Raw genomic sequence first — 10,307 nt, 5'->3', positions numbered from 1 at the left:
AGAGTTTAGGTATATTTACCAAAATTTTTAAGATTCTCAGTGAAATCCAAGTTTCAGTTTTTTTTTTGTAGATTTTGTTCATAATAAATTTCTAACTAAAATAATAAAAAAATATATGTTATATAATTTAAAAGTATTGTTTTGATTTTGTTTGGTAAAATTTTTCCAATAATAAAAATTCTCTGTATTTGTACCAAGTTTCTTGAGATTCTTTGAACGGATATATAATTTTGTTCATCAATGCATTGTTTCTGGTAATGATTCCAATGTTTTGGAGTAGAAAAATGTTTAATTTTTGAGTTATATACAAACGAAAAAAAATGAAAAATTCATATATATATATATATATATATATATATATATATATATATATATATATATATATATATATATATATATATATCGATTTTTTAAGGTTTTCTTTTAATAGTGCAAGAATGGAAGTTGGGCGAAAGTTGTAGCTGGTATCACTAGCAATCGAATGATGTGTAAAAATATATAGGTCATCGCTTTGAATTTCGAAACATTTACGATCATTGTGAAAAGTCTCACCTTTTCTGAGGTCATATGTCTACAGTTTTCATTATAACTTTGAGTAGACAAATCTATTTTTCTTTTTTTTTCAGTGCATTTTATTTCTGGAAGTATTACCTTTCCAATGGTGAACAATTTTTGAAGATCGGTTGACTAACAACAAAGTTATGACTCGGTAAAGTTGAAGTTCTCAATATCCGATTCGCGATGCAGGTGCCGCATGAATGCAGATAGGGCATATTTCAAGCTTGAAAAAAAAACTTGGAACGGGAAAAATCAGATTTTCATTAGTTTTTCCTAAGTGATCGTCAATAATGACATACTTAAAATAATCTACAAACTTCACAAAACCCATTCGTAACCGAATGTTCGAAGTGAGCACACGCGTTTTTTAACAATCGACATCGGTAAGACGAAGGTGCCTATCACAGCAGAGGCTGTAGTATAGGCATTAAATAAAAGTGATAAAAAGTAGCATCCCCGCAAGTGAGTTCTGTCTGTGCACCGGTTTTGTATCGGTATCGACAGTAGACGCTATTGTGCTATCCTCGGGCAGCAGTTATTTCTATTGTTTGCTACCCGCATCGCAGCAGCCAAATCCTGAGTCAAGGTCACGCTGAAGCACAACGAAGGAGTGAAGGAGCAACTCACCTAACAGCTTACCGTGACATACTGTTAAGTATTTTCTCAAACTTTTTCTTTCAACTTTTACTATTCATATATTTTCTTTTCATTTTATTTCTTTCTTTCTCATTTCAAGTGCGGGAGACTTCTTTACTCCCGCACTTTAAATATGAATATTGATGACAGTGGGGGTGTCTCGGAGGAGGGCGAAGCTGAACGAATGAACGAAGAACATTTAGAGGCTGAGTTTGCTTCCGAGATGCCATCTACCCCTCCTATACCATCTCCCCCTCCGATACCATCTCCCTCTCCGATGCCATCTCCCTCTCAGATGCCTCCATCTCCCTCTAAGATATTGCCTGCCCGCCAAAAAGTTTACCAAGACGATGGCTCGGGGGGTCCGTGGGTGGTATACTTCCGGCCCAAATTAAAGTCTCTCAGAGTTTTAAATATTGCTCGGGACCTGGAAAAACATTACTCGGCAATAAAAACAATAGATAAGGTTTCGCCAAACAAGTTACGCGTTGTTGTGTCCGACCTGAAGCAAGCAAACGCGATTGCTACCAGCGAGTTGTTCACGAAGGAGTACCGCGTGTACGTCCCGTCTCATGTGGTGGAGATCGACGGTGTGGTCCGTGACGAAAGTCTGACAATCGAAGATCTGATGAAGGACGGGGTAGGCCGTTTCAAAAACCCCGACCTTCATCCAGTGAAAATTTTGGAGTGCAAGCAATTGCACTCCAAATCGATAGATGGTAAATTTTACCAATCGGACTCATTTCGCGTGACTTTTGCCGGATCTGCACTTCCAAATTATTTGGTAGTGAGTGGAGTTCGTCTACCTGTTCGGCTGTATGTACCGCGGGTAATGCATTGTACAAGCTGCAAACAGTTAGGTCATACGGCAACCTATTGTTGCAACAAACTGCGATGCGGCAAATGCGGAGAGGCCCATAAGGACGATCTCTGCAGAAGAGCAGTGGAAAAGTGTTGCTACTGCGGGGAGAATCCTCATGATCTTTCGGTGTGCCCTACGTACATACAGCGTGCGGAGAAATTGAAGCGATCCGTGAAAGAACGTTCCAAACGTTCTTATGCGGAAATCTTAAAAAGAACCACTCCATCGACCCCTGAGAACCCGTTTGCAATCTTGCCAGTTGAAGAGGATACCTCTGACGACCCAGGCGAAGGACCTTCCTACACACAGGTTGAAGGAAGCAGGAAAAGACAAAATCTGGCTTCTCCCAAGCTTCCTCGTAAAGGCCTCAGACTGTCCTCTTCGTCACAAAAGAACCAAACGGAAACAAAAAGTGCTGACTCAAAACCGAAGCAAACACCTCCTGGGTTCAAAAAACTTAGGGATGATAAGGAGTACCCAGCACTTCCTGGGGCATCAAAAAACCCGAATGACCCCAAAGCACAACCAGAAAATCCAACAAACGCTGGATTATTGAAATTTTCTGATATCGTGGACTGGATATTAACAGCCTTCAATATCACTGATCCTCTGAAAAGCTTCCTAACTGCTCTACTGCCAACAGTAAGGACATTTTTAAAACAGTTGACTGAACAATGGCCCCTCCTTGCAGCGATCGTATCTTTTGATGGATAATTTACCACTGAGAATCGAAGATATGATCATTGTGCTTCAGTGGAATTGCAGAAGTATCATCCCAAAACTTGATTCTTTCAAACACTTAATACATACTCATAATTGCGATGTATTCTCCTTGAGTGAAACTTGGCTTACTTCTAACATCAACCTCGACTTCCATAATTTTAACATAATCCGCCTGGACCGAGAAGACTCTTATGGAGGGGTACTTTTAGGGATTAAAAAGTGCTATTCATTTTATCGTATTAACCTCCCCTCGACACCGGGAATTGAAGTTGTTGCTTGCCAAATTAATATTAAAGGCAAAGATCTATGTATAGCTTCTATCTACATTCCTCCCAGAGTCTCGATAGGGCATCGTCGGCTTGCAGACATCATAGAACTTCTTCCTTCACCGCGGCTGGTTTTAGGGGACTTTAACTCGCATGGTACAGGATGGGGCTGCTTATATGATAATAATCGTTCTTCGTTAATCCAAGATCTGTGTGACAACTTCAATTTGACAATTCTAAACACGGGAGAAATGACACGGAACCCTAGACCGCCAGCACAACCAAGTGCGCTGGATTTATCCCTTTGCTCGACTTCGCTACAGTTAGATTGCAAGTGGAAGGTAATCTGTGATCCTCACGGTAGCGATCACTTGCCGATCATAGTTTCTATCACCAACCGTGGAAGACCATCGGAAACAATCAATGTTTCGTACGATTTCACACGAAACATTGATTGGAAACGTTACGCGAGCTCGATATCTGAGAAACTAGAAACATCACAGGAGCTTCCTCCGGAGGAAGAGTATACATTTTTGGCTGGCTTGATTCTTGACACCGCAATTCAAGCTCAGACGAAACGAGTACCTAGCGCGCAAACTAGTATGCGTTCTCCCAACCCATGGTGGGACAAAGAGTGCTCAGAGCTGAAAACGAAAATAGCTTCAGCCTTCATCTCGTTTAGAAAGAACGGAACTCCAGATAATTATCGGAAATACGCGGCGTTAGAATTTCAAATGAAAAGTCTTATTAAAGCTAAGAAACGCGGTTACTGGCGAAGGTTTGTTGACGGATTAACGAGAGAAACAGCAATGAGCACTCTTTGGAATACGGCCCGTCGCATGCGCAATCGAAATCACGCGAACGAAAGCGAGGAATATTCTAACCGCTGGATATTTGATTTCGCTAAGAAAGTATGTCCTGATTCTGTTCCGGAACAGAAGATATCCCGCGTCGCGACATTGAATACAAACGAAACACCGTTTTCGATGGTAGAGTTCTCACTTGCGCTCTTGTCGTGTAACAATAGAGCCCCGGGGTTAGACAGAATTAAATTCAACTTGTTGAAAAATCTGCCCGACTCTGCCAAAAGGCGCTTGTTGAATTTATTCAACAAGTTCCTCGAGGGTAATATTGTCCCACACGAATGGAGAGAAGTGAGAGTTATTACTATTCAAAAACCTGGAAAACCAGCCTCCGATCACAATTCGTATCGGCCGATTGCTATGCTTTCCTGTATCCGGAAATTGTTGGAGAAAATGATTCTCTTCCGTCTAGACAATTGGGTCGAAACAAATGGATTGCTTTCAGGTACACAATTTGGGTTCCGCAGGGGCAAAGGAACGAACGATTGTCTAGTGTTGCTCTCAACAGAAATTCAAATGGCATTTGCTCGTAAAGAACAAATGGCATCAGTTTTCCTCGACATCAAGGGGGCATTCGATTCAGTTTCCATTAACGTTCTATCTGAGAAGTTGCATCAGCATGGTCTTTCACCAGTTTTGAACAACTTTTTATATAATCTATTGTCCGAGAAACACATGCATTTTGAGCATGGTGATTTGACGACAAAGCGATTCAGTTACATGGGTCTTCCTCAGGGCTCATGCTTAAGCCCCCTTTTATACAACTTTTACGTAAATAACATTGATGAATGTATCAACACATCTTGCACGCTAAGACAACTTGCCGACGACAGTGTTGTGTCTATTATAGGACCCAAAGCTGCCGATCTCCAAGGACCATTGCAAGATACCCTCGACAACTTGTCGACATGGGCTCTTCAAATGGGTATCGAGTTCTCTACGGAGAAAACTGAGCTGGTTGTATTTTCAAGGAAGCGAGAACCTGCGCAATTACAGCTTCAACTAGGGGGTGAAACCATAGCTCAGGTTTTCACATTTAAATATCTCGGGGTCTGGTTCGATTCCAAAGGTACCTGGGGATGTCACATTAGGTATTTGAAACGAAAATGCCTACAGAGAATCAATTTCCTTCGTACAATAACCGGAACTTGGTGGGGCTCTCACCCAGGAGACCTGATCAGGTTGTACAAAACGACGATATTGTCAGTAATGGAATATGGATGTTTCTGTTTCCGCTCCGCTACGAATATTCATTTCATTAAACTGGAAAGAATTCAGTATCGTTGTTTACGTATTGCCTTGGGTTGCATGCAATCAACCCATACGATGAGTCTTGAAGTGCTGGCGGGCGTCTTACCGTTGAAAAACAGGTTCTGGGATCTCTCATATCGACTGCTAATCCGATGCGACATTTTGAATCCGATGGTGATAGAAAACTTTGAAAAGCTCGTCGAGCTTAATTCACAAACCCGTTTTATGTCCTTGTATTTTGACTACATGGCTCAGAATATAAATCCTTCTTCGTTTGTTCCCAATCGTGTTCATTTTGTGGATACTTCTAATTCTACTGTGTTTTTCGACACATCCATGAAAGAGGAAATTCGTGGAATCCCGGATCCTGTACGCCCTCAAGAGATCCTAAAAATTTTTAATAATAAATTTAAAGAAGTCGACTGTAATAAAATGTTTTACACTGACGGATCATATCTAGACGGGTCCACTGGCTTCGGTATATTCAATGTAAATTTCACCGCTTCCTATAAACTCAGTGATCCAGCTTCAGTTTACGTCGCAACTAGCTGCAATTCAGTATACCCTTGAGATCATTGACACTCTGCCCACAGATCACTACTTCATTGTATCGGACAGTCTCAGTTCCATTGAGGCTCTCCGTTCAGTGAAGCCTGGAAAGCACTCACCGTATTTCCTGGGGAAAATACGGGAACAATTGAGTGCTTTATCTGCAAAATCATACCAGATTACCTTGGTTTGGGTCCCCTCACATTGTTCCATACGGGGCAATGAGAGGGCGGACTCGTTAGCCAAGGTGGGCGCACTAGAAGGTGATATCTATGAAAGACCAATCTGCTTCAATGAATTTTTCAGTTGCTGTCGTCAGAAAACTCTAGCCAGCTGGCAGAATACATGGAATAGTGGAACTCTGGGACGATGGTTACACTCAATAGTCCCACAGGTATCGACGAAAGCTTGGTTCCGGGGGTTAGACGTGAGCCGAGACTTTATTCGTGTAATGTCAAGGCTCATGTCTAATCATTATATGTTCAGCGCGCATCTCCGTCGTGTGGGGCTCGCTGAGAGTGGTGTCTGCGTTTGCGGTGAGGGTTATCATGACATCGAACATGTTGTTTGGACATGTGTCGAGTATTGTGATGCCAGGTCCCAACTCATAGGTTCCCTTCGGGCCCGAGGTATACCACCCTTCGTACCAGTCCGCGACGTCTTGGCAACTCGAAATCTTCCTTATATGACTCTCATCTATAACTTCTTGAAAACTATCAATGCTCAAATTTAGTGCTCTCCCTATCTCTTTCTCGTCTACAGCTCTACCGCACTCTTCTTTACGTTGCTGGAAGTATGGCCTGTGTAAACGATGCTTCGGAGCATGCACCTGCCTTGAACTGACTGAGTTGCTGGAAGCTACCCAAAAACGTCACATCAACGTCAGAACACACCAACGAAGCATCCCAATCCAGAATAATCTCTTCATTGCTACAAGCTGAAAAACATGAAGATTCATCGAACGCAAAATGTGTCTAAAAGATGTATGCCACAAACCAATGATGTATTCAAATTTCAATTCAATACTGTGTAGGTCCCACCCTCCCTATGTCCCCTTACTAACTGGGGAGTATGCCGCCCCGTAATACGGCATCCCTTTCTCTCCCCCTAACAACAAGACAATCGGCCACGTTAAGCTAAAGCAAATGAGCCTAATAAAAAATTTTATTTGAAAAAAAAAAAAAAAAAACTTCACAAAATTCGAGGGTGTAAAATTTATCGAAATTGGTCAAGTAACAACTGAGCTATGGTAGCTCAAAGTTACCGTTCCAACTTTTTTTGAGGCTTGGAGCTCCGCGTAACTTTTTTAGGCTTGGTATTAGGAGTGTTAAGAAAGTTAAGCATCAAAATTCTACAGCCATCATCAGTGCAAGATATAATAAAGGTGAGCGATTATTTATTTGTGAACTATGAATATAGGAATGTTTTGTTCTTGCTCCTAGAGTTGGACATATACAGCCAGCAAGAGTCACACCAGATATCTTGCCCTGACCCAGAAAATAGCATATGCCTTCCGCCAACAAAAACCATCCGCGTCACGTGGAATTTTGGCGCACGTGCGCAAAGTAGCTGATCTCGAATGTATAGTGATTTTCACTGTCGGCTAGAAAAGATTGCGATGCGATAAGATAGCGACAAAATGCCGCAAAGATAGCGAAACTGTCATTCGCATCGATTCAACCCCTTCGAGACCACAAGCCAGAAAAAAATATTTTTTAAATTGACCGTTACAACAACTTATTTTTTATTTATTATTAAGAAAACTTCAGTCATAATTAATTCATATTGATAATGCGTATGATTACGGCGTGTGCTATTTATTTGACATAATGTACGATTCAGACGATCCGCCTCCTTCCGTCACCGTCACCGAAACGTCAGCTTCCGTCAAAATTAGTTTAATACTTTCTTTACCGGAACGTTCACACGCTCCGTCCGTCAAGACGTTCCGTGACGTTACGTGTGAATGGCTCCATAAGAATGCATGTAATTAATGTTGATGGAGCCGGTGACGGAGATTGATTGTGACAAAAGAAGACGGATCGTCTGAATCGTACATAATGATTATTTTGTGCTTAGTATGTTACCTTTTCATGTATACTTTGTATTAATCGACGCCTTGGTTTTCAAAACCTCGTGCTTTAATCGATTGTGCTATTTGTCTACTCTAAAAAGTTGGTCGTCTTTGACAGATATACATTTGTTGATGCTTTCGATGAACAATGAAATAACAATTGTCGCTAAGGAATTTTACCAGTTGAAAATTCAATTGGCCTCAATCCAACAGCCGATTAATTTTTCTTTTGGCTCTAATGCTAGTTAATTGTAATACAACAGACAGCGAACGGGTTAAAAAAACTGTCCAATTTTCTGGCAGCGATGCCAGGTGAAATTTTAGGCGTCTGCGTATTAGAAATGGTCCTATGCGACCTCAATATTTAGAAGTATGACGAAAAAACCGAACGAAAACCCTACAGTAATAGCAAAAGTCATTAAAATGGACGATTGCTTATAAAAATTTCGAAAATCTGCAAAAAAGTCGGCTTATTTGCAAAGTCTGCTAACAAACGAAATTGCAAATTTACATACCAATCTGCAAACCTGGCATCAGTGGTTCTGACGCTCATTATTTCGCAATCCTGCGACGATTCCGTCGCATTCTATGTCAAGCTGAAAACCACTATATATTTTTTTTCAAAATTGCGACGTATTTCAAGGGCCGTTACCTTGCTGAAACCAAAACCAAATCGATAGCGCCTCGCTGATGTATCCGGTGAGGGTAAAGTGCCTATAACCAGATTAAAAAGCAAACGAAACTGCCAACATTCCGGATTAAATTTTTTGAATTGTCACTTTTGGTCTAGACACTCTAGATGACATCATCATTTAACGTTCATATATTAATCTTTTTTTATTGTTCAATGGACACATTTTTATGTTGATTTACCCGTTTGAATCATTTACAAACGTTAACTGGTGACTGGTACACTGGTAACCAAGGATGACTTTTATCGTATCAAAGAACGCTCACTGGCAACTCTTCACACGATCGAATCAGTGCCATCAAAGAGAGACGGATATCATCGAAAAACAAAAACCCGGCATGGCTCAGTTAACATAGAATAGACACCTTTGTATAAGTTGTGTCTATGAAAATGTCTATGAATGCTCCACACAAGGGTTTTGAAATATTGCAATCTAGTATGAGAATCATAAAGTTGAATCATCGATTTGATTTGCTGCGATAATTGTCAACTTGTGATTCTCTCTTGGGAAATTCCACACAACAACGATCTTTATCAGACTGTACATTTTTTTAAGGGCGTGAAATACTCAGAGTATGAAGTGTAGCGAAGAAATGTAGCAAAATTCTCTCACGGTTCATGCATTGAGAGACTCGAGTTCTTGTAGCATCTTCTACCGGATTGAAAATGTTGTATACAATATAGATAGTGTGCATTTTATAACTATTAATCGGAAACGAAATCACCCAGTACGGTGCACTTCTTACCTGAATGGTTGTTCGTGATGAAATGTGTGAAACAGTTCTTTTACAATGCGATTGACCTGTTGAAGTCGTACCCACCGCAATTTGTCATGGCATGCTATGCATTGATCATTATGAATTCGTTTGTACCCACACAGATAGCAATATAGCAACTTCTGTCAAATTTTCGTCTATCACCAACACTGCTGGTAACATTGTACATTTAATGAAATATTAAAAATTGACATATTTCAATGGGGCAGGGCAGTACATTTGATCATTTCAAGATCAGTTCATAGCTTCTCGAATATCCTCTTCCTACTAGTAGAATTTATCGCTAGTAGCATGGAATAAGTGAGTGCGAAGTCCGTTAGAATATATTCTTTCCAAACACAGCAGTACTCTGTAGTCGTACCCAGTCGTAATCAAATACCCATTTTGCAGTTTTTTTTTGTTTACATTGATCAAATCTCCAATGTGCAGTAACCACCCCCTGCTATGGAAGCTGGTTCCTGAAACCGACGCATTTTGTTTTGGTTGCGTTGTTGTCGACAATGTTCATCATACAATCAAACCACACTGATGTCAAAAGTTAATTTCACGCGTTTTTTTTTGTTTTGAGAACGGCTAATAAGCAACCATTTACCTTCCATTTACGAAAGAAATTGCAAGCGAGCTATGAAAGATAGAGTATTAAATTTAAGACCAGACGAAAGAGAAAACTTTTTCCTGCCGTTTACCATTATGACTTACTCTCAGCGAGTGCAGAGTCTGTTCACTGTTCAAAGTGAATATTGATGGATGGCTTATTGGCCGTTATAAAAATAAAGCGCGTGATTTCTTCAAACCCAATATAAATATAACTCTAGTCTAGTATTCTCTATAGAACAAGTAGTTCGACTTTTTTTTTGAATAAGAAAAAGAAATTGTAGTTTATTAGTTTGATTATATTCCATCGAACCGTTTCCTTATGTTGGTGCCACCACATGAAGAAAAATGTGATCGTGTGAACACTACTTAAACACAGCATTTGACAGCGAACTAGAACCAAAAACCAAATTTTCGGCTTCAAGCCAGTTCACGGTTTTTTGATAACGGCCAATAAGCCATCC

This window comes from Malaya genurostris, chromosome 3, assembly GCF_030247185.1.
Source record: "Malaya genurostris strain Urasoe2022 chromosome 3, Malgen_1.1, whole genome shotgun sequence".
Classification (NCBI taxonomy): Eukaryota; Metazoa; Arthropoda; class Insecta; order Diptera; family Culicidae; genus Malaya; species Malaya genurostris.
The sequence above is the reverse complement of the archived record's forward strand: the minus strand, read 5'-3'. Positions refer to the sequence as shown.